The sequence below is a fragment of the Scatophagus argus genome, chromosome 13 (assembly GCF_020382885.2).
Source record: "Scatophagus argus isolate fScaArg1 chromosome 13, fScaArg1.pri, whole genome shotgun sequence".
Taxonomy (NCBI): domain Eukaryota; kingdom Metazoa; phylum Chordata; class Actinopteri; family Scatophagidae; genus Scatophagus; species Scatophagus argus.
In genome coordinates, this window is record NC_058505.1 from 2,502,596 (window position 1) to 2,517,525 (window position 14,930).

Below are 14,930 nucleotides of genomic sequence, written 5' to 3' on the forward strand. Positions count from 1 at the left end.
TCTGCATCTTTGTGTGTGAGCATGCACTCTGTTTCACTCTCCATATCTGTGTGTATAAAAGATTCTCTCAAATCCTACACACAACTTATATATTTCCCTTCAGAGAGAGAGAGAGAGAGAGAGAGAGCTGAGGGCAGATGCTGAATATCAAGCCTGGAATGTAAGTTATTTGATGTATTTCCCCTTTATATTATCTCCTGAACTTAACTAAAGCCGTGTCAGAAAAAGAAGAGAGATTTAAAGATCTTAGAGCTTCACTGCAACATTTCTTTATCGTAACAATTAGTCAAACCGCATTCGTCATGTCAAGGGAATAAGTGCCAAAAGGAGAAGAACGGACTCTCGACTCTCAAACACTCCTTTTTTAGCCTCTTTTGGTTTTGCTTTTAAAGCACAGTCAGGGGAGAACAGGATTGGTTGTCTCATTCGTTATGAGCTCGCTCCCTAGAGGGCGCTGTTAGGGAAGTTCGGCACTGAGGTCTGTGGACAGCTACAGGGTTACTTCAGGAGCAAGGCATCCAGCTGTGAACATGTGAACATCCAGCTCCTCACCTTGAACATAATCCATGTTACAATCACGTTTCCTCCTAAATGTTTTTAACAAAACCATCTGGATTGTCATTTTGAAAACAGGCAGTACATTAATTCAACTCAGCAACATTAAACAACAACTCTGTGTGATCTGACATTTCCCAGGGTTCTTTCTCTACTCCAGTTCTCCTTTCATTTGGTATCAATATGGATTTACATGTTTCATATTGTTCTTCTGTTTAATCTTTTCCTCCTTTTTGTTCTGGTGGAGGTTTTAGACAGGATGAACACTGAGGATGCTTTCAATTTCAATTTTTTCAATGTGTAATATGGAGCAACATTATTTCATCTAAGGTTCATCTGCTGAGACTGTCAAACTCCACATATGCACGTCGCCGAGCATTTGAACTTGGGAATTGTTTTTCTGTTTGTCAAAGTGTAGCCTACATTCTGCACAAAGCAGGATGCTGTCATGCCGATAAAGTCATTGACTCAAATTGAAGTGCGTGAACGACCACAGATTGACAGGTGTTTGCCAACACGACAGTGTGCTTCCACCTGCTGCATCCTCGCCGTAACCTTGTTACATATTTCATATCTGCCAGTATGTTTCTGTGTCACACTTTTGAAGTCGTGGCATCGAATTTCACAGGGGTGAAATTTTTAGCGGATTGTTTTTTCTTTCATTGTTTCGCGTCGCCTTTTTTCCACCACAACAATGTCAATTTAGCATGCATTGTTCATCAAAAGCAACCTTGTCTGCCAGCTGCTGAGCAGAAACCTTCTCTTTCAGAGCCTGGCTGTTGTCATACATTTAAATTATTCATCCGAATTTTAATAGACAGGAATATGATTATAGTTTGACAATGAAGAGGAGGGGGCAGAAGAGGGGGAGAAAAAAATCCTCCAAAATTCATTTCAAACATTCATGCATATTTAATAGAGTGGGTGCCAAGACTTCATACAGCAGTATAATCCCAATATGCGGCAAGTCGTTATCGCCATCATAGGCAATATGCAATAATTCTGCTACTGTGCACCTCTTTGGAAGACCAAACAGTCTGCTGGTGTTCAACAACCAAGTCAAACCCACAGCTTCCCTAAACCTCAAACACGCACAAACACGCACCCTCCTCTCAGATTTGTTTTGACTCCTTCACTGCCTTACTTTGTACTTGACAGCACTCCAGTCGTCACTGTTGCCTTCTCTGCTTTCTGCTGGGTGATGAGGGGGTGAGGGGTCCCATCTGGTAGCATCTCTTGACACACCGTAGCCTCCCTCCCTCCAACCTCTCGACAACCCCAGCACTTTGGAGAGAGGTGACAAAGTGCATATGACGTTTAAGTCAACACTTTTTCCCAATTCTTGAGACAGAGAAATATTCATCAAACAGCACAAAGGCAAATGCAAACTCTTCTTTGTGTGTGTGTCTTTCCCCTTGTGGAAAATTTTAATTGCAGTGTCTCTGGTGTCCCCAGATTGTGGAAGTGATCGGAAAAGACGTCAGAAAAAGTGTTCAATAATGAAGTAGTGCCAGGAGAGCTGTTAAAATACAAACATATGAAAATAGGTTGGGAGTGGAGGTGCTGGTACTGAGGGGAGGGCGGGGGTGGGATGACGTCAACCCTCATGGGCTTTCCCCAATGGGGCCATGGAAAAAAATAAAAGCCTGCAATAAAAAAAGAGTGGTGATAGGTGAACTGGCAGGCACACAGCGGCTGTATTTGCATTTACACCTTGCAGAGCTCATTGCCGCTGAGCTCATAGATCATTCATTAGCCTGGTTCAGTCAACAGGTAACACACAGGTTATCAAACAGAGATTTATAGCTCGCAGTGTGTCACACCTGCCCAAACCCTACATAGTAAAGTGGTAATAAATATCACAGCTGACAAAAGGTCAGCTTTTGTACTGTCTGGGACAAGCACAGCAACAGTTTCACACATCCTGCAGTGACATCAGCATTTCATTTGGGTTTGTGTTTCTGGCTCCAGGCAGACCAATAAGCACTCTCCTTTATGCTCTGTTTTTGGTCTCCACCACGACTGAGTAAAATATCTGTCACATCAGCTAAGAGCAGCTTTAACACACTACAAATACTACGAGGTAAATGTCAACAGCCAACAGTAGTTAGGTTCTATCCTTTGGTTTTCTATCCTGCATTACAAGAACTAATTAGTAGGTAATCTGGTGATTTGTTCTCATGGAAAGACAACAAATTTTTAATGCAGCTATTGATCTGTGGGAACAACCTTGCTCTTAGACTGTTTGTGAAAATTGTCCTTTTTCCTTCTGTGTTTCGTTGTTAACTTGCACACCACAGCCCACCCTTAAAAAAAACTGTGGGCTGCTTTTGATAAGCGAATACTCTGATTTTTGGTTTGTGGTGCATTTTGGGCACAAATTTTTATTTGTATAACTGAAAATTGATTCTTAATCCACAAGGTGACTCTCATATCAGCAAACAAATTATCATCATCATCATCACCTCTAAAGAATATATTTCAAACTCCGGCTTTAAGGTACAGTGTAGACTTCCCATCTGGTGCAATATTTTACAGTTTGATTCCAATTAACGTTCACATTTACAAATCTGACATATCTGACTTTTCTTCCCTTTATAGATTCTGTGGGTCGAGGTAAACTAGGAGCAGATCAAGCACACACTTTTTAAATAACAAGGCAGAAAATTGCCCTTTTCATAGTCTACTGAACAAAGTAATGGTGAAAGGACAAGTGGAAAGTGGTTCACTCAGAGAATATACTGTACCAGCTGTGGATGTAATGTGTAAAACCTGCAAATTCATCCCCTACAAAGTCAGAACATACAGATGATTTAAAACTTTTGATTTATTTTCTCCCTCTGAATAAATGCTCGTGTGCCGTTTAGAGACGAAACTGTTGGTCATAAGGCACCTGACCATTTCAAAATGCTGCTGGGTCCGAACGAGCCCCCCGCCACCAGTTGCAGAGCCATCGTCCGGCAGCCACCTGCTTCCCCAAAAGTCTCTGGTGGGCTGTTGGCCTCCATTCATAAACGTTGGGGAAATTACACATGTCGGCTCTGACCTGGACAAGCAGGTAATGGGCAGCACGCATAATTAACCCAGAGAAGGTTTATTAGCCCCGATGGCACTGTACGCATGGAGTGTAGGCGCACAGGGAAATGTATGCATGGTTGTGTGTACATGTGTGTGTGAGACAAAGAGAGGTGTGTGTGTGTGCATGTGAAGGAAGGAAGACATTATTTGAGCATGTGCGCATGTGTGCATAAGAGTACAGAAGCAAGAAGTGGGCTTGTAAGGGTCCTGAGCTTCCCTCTTAGCGAGAACAGATTTGAACGTTGGACCTGGAAAGTGGGAACATTTTCACGTTACGGCCAAAAACGCCATGAAATCAGACAAAGTCATTTTTTTTTTTTACTTTATCCATAAATTCTGTTCCTGCCAATCAAACACCAAGCCACCGGTGACTGGTTTGAAACCTCATTTCCCAACACAAACTGTACCTAAAATGTAACCTTATGAGCCAAACTGCGTGCCAGAGCAATGAGGAACCAAAATATCTTGGAAAGTTTTCTGGATAACAGATGAGACACCTCGCTCTACCTTGTCATTTCTTTGTTGTATGTAACACTATGAAGCCAGTGTGTGTCTGGTGAGGAACATTGCGTGTGTGTGTGTGTGTGTGTGTGTGTGTGTGTGTGTAGTACTTGTTGAGTGTTTGCTCAACAAGCCCTTGCATAGTAAAATGAAATTCCCCCTCCAGCCGGTGGTGAAACCTCTCATTCAAATTCATCATCACTCACTACTTAGTTCCATCAATCATCAGTTTTTTTTCCTCTGCACTGACAACAAAGTGAATCTCGTTTGGAAGCAAAACAATTACTCGGGCTCTGTCACAGATAGGTCTGCCGAGTGGCTCAGTTCCTGTGAAAGTATGCCAGGTTTTTGATGCGTTTCTCCCCGCTGCCCTCCACCCCCACCGTCCCCCCCGTCCCCCCCGTCTCATGGAGATGTTGGCTGGCTATCGCTGTTGGCCAGTCGTCTCACTGTTTGAGATGTGCTCCCTGTGCTTCAGTCTGCAGGGAAGCAGTGACAGGCTTATCTCCCCTGACGCTCACTCACCTGGAAAAAAGGGAAATAAAAAAAAAAACGAGTGAGAGGCTGAAGGGGTTCACAGCTTCACTGAGCAGCTTCCCCGCCGGAGCTGAAAGCAATGCTGGGAAAACTGTCCATTTCATCAGGAATTAAGTCTGCACTGTAAGAGCTAAGTATTAGACAAGGCAGAGATATGATGAAAACAGATAAATATTTCACATTACAAATATCTCTTTTGGTTTTGAAAACTCAACAACCCTCACAACATCCAGCGAAATACGAGCAACAGTTAGTGTGTAATAACTGTAGCACACAGGAGGTTAAGGAAGTTCCACCAAAAAGCTGCATAAATTCATATGTTCACCATTACTTTCTGCAACTACGACTGTGACTGCTATTGTAATTTGATACGCATTCTTATGAAGCAAGCTGAAAAATGAGCCAAATTTTCCTGTACAGTAAGACAAAATCTTTGGTCTGACTGGGAGTTTCATAACCCACAGCCTGAGCGGCTGCTGTTCAGCCAAAGTCACACACACTTGCTTTAAATCAGCAGCTGGCCTTGTTACTTGTAATTGTCTTTCTGCTGTTTATCTGCTGAACACCTCAGCATGGATTCAGCTGTAGTTTGTTTGCCTTGCCGGAGCAGCTGGTGCACTTGGTGTTTATTCCAGCTCGTCGTGCTGCGGTGGATGCAGGTACAGGTGTACATTTCGTGACGGTTGCACAATCACAAAGTCTTTCATTAACACCTTGCCCGTCAGGTTTCCATGGAAACAAGCTTGGCAATGGCACACATGTGAACATCTTGTAGAGAGGAAGGTCTGTCTTCTCACTCTGAGTGTGTGTGTGTGAGTGTGTGTGTGTGTGAGAGAAAGAGAGAGAGAGAGAGAGAGAGAGATAGCATATGGCAGCGGCAGTGTGAGAGTGTCACTGAGTAAATATGTCTGTGTGTGACTGCACTCATGCTGTTGTGCTGCACATGAGCCTGTGTTCACTTTATGTGTGTGTGTGTGTGTGTGTGACGGGACCTGCGTGTGTGTGAGACTGCCTAAGCATTTGCTCACACGCACACGTTTGCAAATTAAGTTCTGCCTATGCAAGTAAGCAAACGTGCACGCTGCAGGAGTGTGTTTGTGTTTATCTTCATGTGTCCGTTGTTGTTTACAGAAGTACACATACATGTGGCTGTTTGCGGCGTGTGTGTAATGTAATCATGTGTGTATAGGAGGGACAGACAGGTATTGCAAATATCTTTTCAAACATCTGTCTCTTCTCTTATGTGTGTGTGTGTGTGGGTGTGTGTATAGGCTGTGTGATGGGTAAACATGCCAAGAAGCAAAGGAAACCACCAGTCTTTTTCCACTGATCGCCTTCCTCTTCTCACACACACACACATTTCTGTCCGTCTTCGCGTTCGAAGTGTTCGTCACCAGTCGGCAGCTGGCGGCAGCATCCTGCACTATCTCACCCAGCAGATGCAATTTACTCTCCTGTGACATTTCAGTGCTTAAAAAGAGATATTTCATTTGACCAATTTGACACACACACACATGCAAACATACACACGCTAACACAATTGAGTCCAGTCGAGCGCTGCCTTGAGGGGAAGGGAAAAAACCCCCCAAAAACCAGAGGCTAATGGGCACCTGAGGCGAGTCAGAGGACTTTGGCACACTCGTCCATTTGTGGCAGCTCTGATCTCACTGGTTTTATTAATTAAAGTCTCCGCGCACTCAGACACACTCGCTCCTCTTTCTATTTTTGTCGCAAATTCTTTCACTTTGGATTTCTCCCTCTCACTGCTATTCAGTTGATTTTCTCCCTTTTCCACCTTCCTTCATTTTCACCTTGTCTCCGTCCGTCTCGTTGTGTCCCTCTGCGTCCCTCTCTGCTCTCAGTTTACATCTGTTCGTCTGTTTTCCTCTCGCCCTCACCTCGTACGTTTACATCTCGGCTTCGAGTCCCACTCTGGTTTCGATCATATTCGGGACGCGAGCTGTTCAGTCGTCTTCCCGTTTACGTGTTTCTAACATTATCTCCTTTTCCTGTCATTCTGCTGCCATGTCTTTGATGCTCCACATCTACCAAGTCTGTTCAAGCTCCTGCTCAGACCGAGTCACGTCAGCAGTTCGAAGTGAATCCACTTTGGTTTCTGGCTGCCTGAACTTTGCTTTCTGTACCGTTTTGCCAGATGTAGCCTTTCCATGTGACAGCATGACCGCCGCCAGGGTTTCGTTTTCATCATCATCACCACTGTTGGAGACACGCAGCTTATTAGGCACTGATCGGAAACCTAAATTCCCCAGATTCACAGTCTCTCTGTTGGTTTGCTCCTGCCTCTGTTAAGACCAGAATAAGAGCAGAACCTGAAACCAGGATGCACAGACGGTTTCTGATTGTCCGTCTTTCGTTTCATTCATTCTTCTCTTGTCATCTGTGTCTGTTGCTGTGTCTACTTGTCTTCCTCTTCGACCGTCTTACAAACTCGTCCACACAAAGATAAATTTCAGCTGACAAAAATTCTTTTCATTGCTCCAGGTACTGTTGCCTCATAGCAAGAGGGTTCCAGGTTCGAATCCCGGTCTGGGCCCTTCTATGTGGAGTTTGCATGTTCTCCCTGTGCCTGCGTGGGTTTTCTCCAGGTTCTCCGGCTTCCTCCCACAATCCCAAAAACATGCACATTAGGTTAATTGGCTACTCTAAATTGCCCCGAGGTGTGAGTGTGAGAGTGTGTGGTTGTCTGTCTTTGTGTGTTGGCCCTGCGATTGACTGGCGACCAGTCCAGGGTGAACCCCGCCTCCCGTAGTCAGCTGGGATAGGCTCCAGCTCCCCCGCGACCCTGACGGATAAGCGGTATAGAAAATGGATGGATGGATGGATGTTCCAGATACTCTCATGCACACTTACTCAGATTTTAACATCTGCGTAAAAAGTCCTTTGAGTCTCTCTCTTGTTTTCCGCAGAACGTCAGACATTTTTTGTGTTTTACAGGTTTCACATTTGGTTCTTTGCTGCAAAAAATGCTTCCTGTTGTGGGACAATAAAGATCTGAAGTGAACTGCTCTTCCTCCTTGTCTTCCTTCTTTAATTTATACTGTCATTTGCATTCTCCCTCCATCCCTCCGTTCATCCTTTCTCTCCTTATCCGTTACCCTCTCACTTTTACTTTCTGTCTCATTCTTATGGAGTCTGCGTCTCCCCTTTCGTCTGATTGCTTCCCCTATTTGGTCCTTATTGTCTGTCCTTGTGTCAGTGACTTTTTCTCCCTCACTTCTCTCTCTCTGTTTGACTCCTTCTCCGTGTGCTTCACTCTTTCTCTCCGTCTCCCTCTCTTTATCTTTGTGACTCAGTCTTTCCTTTGGTCTGTCTGACTCACTCGCTCTCTATTTTAATCTCTCAGTCTACTCTCCCACTCTCTCTTTCTGTCTCGGTGTCCAAGTCTTTCTGTTTGTCTGCGTCCTTCGTTTCGTTTTACCTTTCTCTCACTCGTCTGTCTGTCTCTCTCTCTCTCCTGCCATCTGTCTGGCTCTACCAGTCTCTCTTTTCTCTCTGAGTTCCCTCTGAGTCTTTCGCAGTCTCTCTCCCTCTGTAGGTCTCTTTATGTCCGTCTCTAAACAGCCCTCCGTTCAGTAGACGTCTCCCCCCTCCGTCTGTGCACTCAGTAGTCACACCGAATATGGGCTCAAATCCTCCTCAGCCTTTTCTGTCTGTCATCCTTCTCCCTCTGTGTACAACCTGATTGACTTAGAGCCCGCCTAACGCCCACACATACACACACACACACACACACACACACACACACACACACACGCTCCTCCAAAAGCACTCACTCCACTCACATGTATCTGAATTAGCCTTGGTTGCCCGTGGCGACTTCCATCTTAATAAGTGTGTTGTTTATGGGCCTATAAGCAAAATGTTGCCTGCACAGCTCATTACAGCTGAGTGGGGAGGGAAAGTCCCAGGAGGCAGTGCGTACACACACACACACACACACACACACACACACACACAGTGACTGACTGGTTTCACTCTTTGTATCCTTCATGTATTTATCCTCTGTGCAATCCCTACAAGAGGGAATAAGACATATATTAGTAGCACTTTCTAATAATGGGTGGTTATGGGTGTTTTATCAATCATTCTGAAATTATTTAATGTTTCTTCATACATGTAAGAAATGAATAAGTACCGCTTTGAGTTGTCTGGTTGCTCTGTTGGAGGAACTTCTGAAACGGGCCATTAGAACGATGCCTGCAGAAAATCTGGACAAAATTTATTACTTCATAGTTGACAAAAAATGAACATTTACAACTGCAGGCAGCTTAATAAGAACCCTTTATTAATGGCTTATTAGCATTTGTAACCGCTAACAACTTAATCATTTTGTTGATGGCTTTACAGAAGGTGACAAACCCATGAGCGATCATTAATGACTTGCTAACACTTGGCTCTAATGGATGTTAAGAAGTGTCAACGACCCAAAAAGTTATTCTAATAAATGGCTTAAATGACCTATTCTTACCTAGTTTTGATCTCATTGTATATAGAGCAGCCTAAAGACAGGGTAAACCTTTATTAGTCTCAATAAAGATTAGAAACTCGCTACAGTTCAACAACACAGCAAACTACGTCCTCCCCAAAAAGACCAGAGTTGATCGCACTTGTCTAACACGTAACCTTCACGAAAGGAGGATTTATGTGCTATGTGTAATAAACTGGCAACTGAGTGTACAAATCAGAAAGTGTTAATAGGCCATTGTGATATTTTAAAAGGAGAAAGTCTACTTTCAGCTCATCCATCCATTTAATATTTTTTTTTACAACCTCGCTTGGCTGAAAAGCTTTTTTCCTCCTCACTCAATCTGTTCCTCTTGGCAGTGCAGACAAAGTGAAGCAGTCATCATGAATTAAGTCTGACTTGCACAAAAGCAACATGTAGGCACCTTCTTGTTTGTATGATTTTTAGAATGTTTTTGCTCCATCTTTACTTTTTTACCATAGCATCAAATTGCATATAAAACAATAAATATTTTGTTTTTGTGGATGTTTACCATTTTTACCAGAGTCAGAATCTAATAAACACCTCAGAGTAGATCTTTGTTTTGGTGTGAGGTTGCTTCAAACAAGGATATTGAGACGTTGTGGCCAATTGCTGAGTGTCCAAGTGTTTAAACGAAACCAACACGATCCAATAGGCATCCTGTAACTCAGCAAATAAACTAATGGCAGGTGAGAGGACTCTTTTTCCAAGCTTTGAGGCGAGGCCCACAGTCTCAGACTTTATTGACAACCATTTGACTGGTCCACCGTTAAACATTATGCTACTCAGAAAGAGAATACGAAGAAATAAACCAATGAAATGTTGGGGGAGTAAAAATGTGTCACAAAGTTAATAGTTGTTTGGTACACCAACTGGGGTGCCTTGAGGTAACGTGGTAAAAAGAGTTTCGGTTTCACTGTAAAATGCCCAACCATTAATTTCATGAAAAGGCCGAGACACGATGATTGCACTCGGTGCTAAATGAAAGCTGTACCTTTTCAGAATGAGCTGGCGTTTACAGAAGAAGGTCCTTTAAATGTCATAAATAACTGCTGCGGGTATTTTGAGGCATTAGTCGAAATACCATAAACAGACAAGACTGTTAGACAAGACTAAACGCTGGCAGATAATTTACGAGTCCCCAGACTGCCTTTTGTTAGAAAACAGGTGGAGATGTTCTCTGGGTACAAACAGAACTAAGCGTTCAGAGTTTGTGGTGATGGCAAATGGTGGAAAAGAAAAAAAAACTACCAACATGTAGGGAAATTTAGCTTTTCTTGGGAGAAACACTGCTAATGTAACGCTGATGACTTGTTACAACAAGTGATAGTGATACACTGTTTTAAATTCTACAAACAGCAATGTTTTTTTTTTAAAATTACTTTTCTACCACCGATCATTTGAACAGGTGTCACATTTTTCTCTCAGAGCAACTCATCCAGATCCAGAGCTTATTGTCACATCTTCCATGCTGTTTTCTCCACAAGCTGGCGAGCTGGGAGTCGCTGTGACTGCAGGAGCGACAGTATGTGACACTTGAACACATGTCGACACTGGGAGCAAGTTGGGAAACAGATGGCGGTGCAGTGCAGCAGGAAATAGTCGATGCCTGAGCCGTGTGTGACACAAGTGTCTCTCCTTGTCACTTAAGCGTGAGATCGGGCATGCAGAGACAAACATACAAATTCATACATACAGAAAACACAAAAACAAGCAAACATGCAGAAATCACGCAGACACACGCGGAAAGTGTGACAGCTGCAGCATCATGCTGGTGATTACTGTCTTCAGTCCCTCTGGAGCAGCACTGATGGAGTCAAGAGACGAAGGTCAAACGAGCCTCGAGCCGACATTCATGAAACACGAACAGGAGATAATCTGGCCTCAGTTTGCACCTTTTCCATTTGTGCCCGTGTGTCAAAACTAAACTCAGTTTAAACTGTAGGAAACCCAGCAGGCTGTTTGACAAGACAAAAATATGTCCGGTGTGCAATAACATGAATTTTGTCACCCCATTTGTGAGCTGTAGCTCTACTCCTTCAACGCTTTCTCAGAGCTAACAGGTTCATTTGCTGTATTTATACTTAACCACCCTTTCTGTTCTGTTCTGGCCTTATACAAGACAAGTGAGGAGATGACACTTTGTTGTTGCACCTTGTGAGTTTAAAATCGTCTTCAGTGGTGACCAGACTAAATGTTTAGCAGAGGTTTTTCTGACTAGTAGGGGCCAAAGGTACTACACAATGATGAAAAACAGACATATTGTTATCTTTTAAAATTGTTAAGGAGAACACTTTAGGAGAAGTCAGTTTTTAACTGGAGTGTTTTCTCTGTCCAGTAATTTCATTATATAATCTCCTTTTATCTCTGTTTTGGTCTCCACCAAAAAAACCTCTGGCTCTTTAGCTGTTTGATGTTAGCGAGTTGCTAACTTTGTTATGTTACATTCACTGACATTTTTATCTAAAGTGAACTTTGAATAAGTACATTCATTCATGTGGATGAAACTCAAAAATTCAACCAAACTTCATCAAATAAACTGACAGGAGCCTTTAATTTTTCTTCAACTGCAGGTGACCTCAAGCCTTTATTTCTAACTGTGTTTCAAGTATATTTAGTCATTTTAGTACGACGCCTCCTAGTTCCCTAATCTGGTCTTGTTTTCCCTGTTAAGGGTTTGTTACTGCATGCTCTTGTTACTACAAACAGAAGCTGGCTGGGACATGAACACACACACACACACACACACACACACACACCCCCGCAAGACTGAAATGCAACATGAAGCCTTAAAATGGGTAACTGGGTACAACAAAGTGTGTTTAGACTGTTGAATTTATTAAAGTGATGGATGTGCACATTATGCTCTCCTGGATTGCATGTTATGCATCAGGCAACAGAAGTTTTTTTAACTCTTGCTTTTTCCTTTATTTGGGGTAAGCCTTGCCTTTATTTGCCCCCAGAAGCCTGACTTGTATTTTACCACCTGATTTTACATGAGGTAATTTTGCTTTTGTTGTCTGATCAGGTGAGCTTTCAGTCTCCTATGGAAAATGTGTGGTTTCTGAAGTCCGGATGTCAGTGGGGATCTCGTTCCACCATTTCAAAGACAGGACAGCAAACGGTGGTGATTTGGTGCTATGCAGGCGGCTTGCAGAGGGTTTGTCTGATGCTTGAAACAGCTGCCTTCCACTGCTGAAATGTCTGCACAGTAGGGTGGGACTCGGGCTTTGTCATGAATTCATCTGATCCATAGAAAATTATAATTGGAGCTCAAAGGGCTTAAAATTGTCTTTAAAATATGTTGTCACTGTTGTTAAAAAAACAATGATTACATGAGATGTGAAAACAACATTTTCAACATCATCTCCTACATCTGCTTCCAATCCCTTCAAACAAACACGCACGCACACGCACACGCACACACACACACACACACACACACACACACACACACAGTGTTACAGCGATGTTGAGGAATTCCTTCTTTGTCTAAACTCCCAAGAGACAAAAATAATTACTTTTCCATGAAACTCACGCATTGTGAATTTTGTTTTCCTGTATAATGTTGTAGATAATTGAATTCAGTACCCTGGAGGTATTATATTGCTTTCAAAAAAAAGCAAACCCACACACGAGGAAAAATCAAAAAATTTGTTTCAGTGTTGACTTATTATATCTGTGCCATTAGACGTCTTATCTGAATGCGCTCCGTGTCAGTCCGGATGATACCGGATTGACAGATGCGGCCAAAAAAACAAAATAATTGCCTTAAAAATAACACAAGCAATCACGACAGATACATGCAGCCAACACACCCAGCGACGCACATACAAACACATCTATGTGGACAAAAACAGGCCTGCAGACACATTCAGACACATAAACTCTTGCAGGCGAAGAGACTACAAAGCGCTTGGCAGTTCTGTATTTATTTGTTGAGTTTTCATTAAGTGTGATGGAGGTGTGAAGGCTGCGTTTGATCACTGTCTTATCCACGTCCCAATTACTCCAGCCTGTTAGCTGCCAACGGGAGTGAGTGTTGAAGCTGAGACAGCCTTGAAGTCCATCCACCCTCCCCTCTTTTTTCATTTCAAATTAGGGTTTCTTTACACTTTTATTAATGGATTTTTTAGCCAGACATATATTTGGTTTTGGGCAGCTCGAGGCAGGGGGGGAATCTCCTCTTTACCCGAGCTTTAGATGAAAGGGATTTGATATCTCCAGTGATCTGATCTTGTGTCAGATTTAAATTCACTTCAGTCAGCAGCTACAACAAGTGCAAACAAATGAACAACATTGTGTTTTGATGTCACTGGTGCTGAGATGATAAAAAAGCACAAACCCGAGTGGGACCAGCAAGACTTCTGGGACAGTTGAGACACGTTTAGAAAGAGGACAAAATGGAGCCCTCCCTGCAGCTGGGGTTGTTTTCCAACCTGTGGTCTTTAAAAAGAAAGATGATCAGTTGGGTTTCAAGCCAAAACCCAAATAACCCAAGTTATTTGTAATATAAAATTAAGGCAGACAGTATAATTATTACTCAAAAGCTCCTTCAGCTTTGGCCTACTGTATTTTTGTGCGTATGTGTTTTTTCTGCACAATGAGTTTTTGTCACTGACAGGTGCTCCAGAAACAGAAGTGGATTAGATGATCAGGATAAACTGGATCTGGGTCTCACTGCTCGTGCTTCGTGTCCTAAGTCATATCATGTTCCCAGATCGCAGCAATTACGTTCCTGAGCACAGTGTTTTATTGTACCCAAGTTCTACAACGGAAAGTTTATTCTCCTTTCAGTGGTTCAGTCGACCTATGTGTTCTTCAGTTTTACTTTTGTACGACACCTGGTTCACACTGTAAGCTCTGGGCTGATCTGTTGATGCAGCTATACACTTTTACTATACTAACACTTTAATACTTTTTAAACATGATTTGCTTGCACAGTTACTCTTTCATAGATGTTTGAGCACATGCAATCAAAAATGCATCTTGTTATCTATAACATAACCTTATTTCTGATGGCTACAGGGGTCATTCAGCCCACAGCACATACACTAAATAGACAAAAGTATGCAGACAGCCTCTTCATGGGGCCGTTTCTCAGGCTTTGGGCTCGGCCCCTGATTTCCAGTGAAGGGAAATCTTAATGCTTCAGCACACCAAGACATTTTGGACAATGCTATGCTTCCAACTTTGTGGCAACAGTTTGTTGAAGGCCCTTTTCTATTCCAGCATGACTGTGCCCCAGTGCACAAAGCAAAGCTTCTCCGATCCAGGAGACTACAGCCCAGGCCCTTTACCTGCAAAGCTGTCTGTGCATTTAAAATCCAAGGTCATTAAAATCCCTTTTGGTGAAATGTACACGTGTCCCAATACTTTGTCTATATGGTATACATCAAGGAGAAAAATGCTTGTGGATGGATAGGAAAAACACATCAGTCCTGTTTGTCCCTGGTGGGCTGCTATAATAACCGCACTCAGTCATTTTTGCATTATATAACAGCTCAGGCCACGATGATCTTGTGAGGCTCAGCTGTATAGGGAGGTCAGGTTTGCACCGCGATTGACCTCATTCACTATTCTAATCACACCCTCGCATGGCTGCTGCGCCTCCTCAGTCTGAATCTCTCCCGCTCGAGGCCGTGAGAGTGTAACGAGATGAGTGTTAGGATGTGAGTTGACATGAGGTTGCACACAGAGAGGAACCGTCCTCTAACACCATGCAATTACAAGTTAATAGTACTAGAGCTGT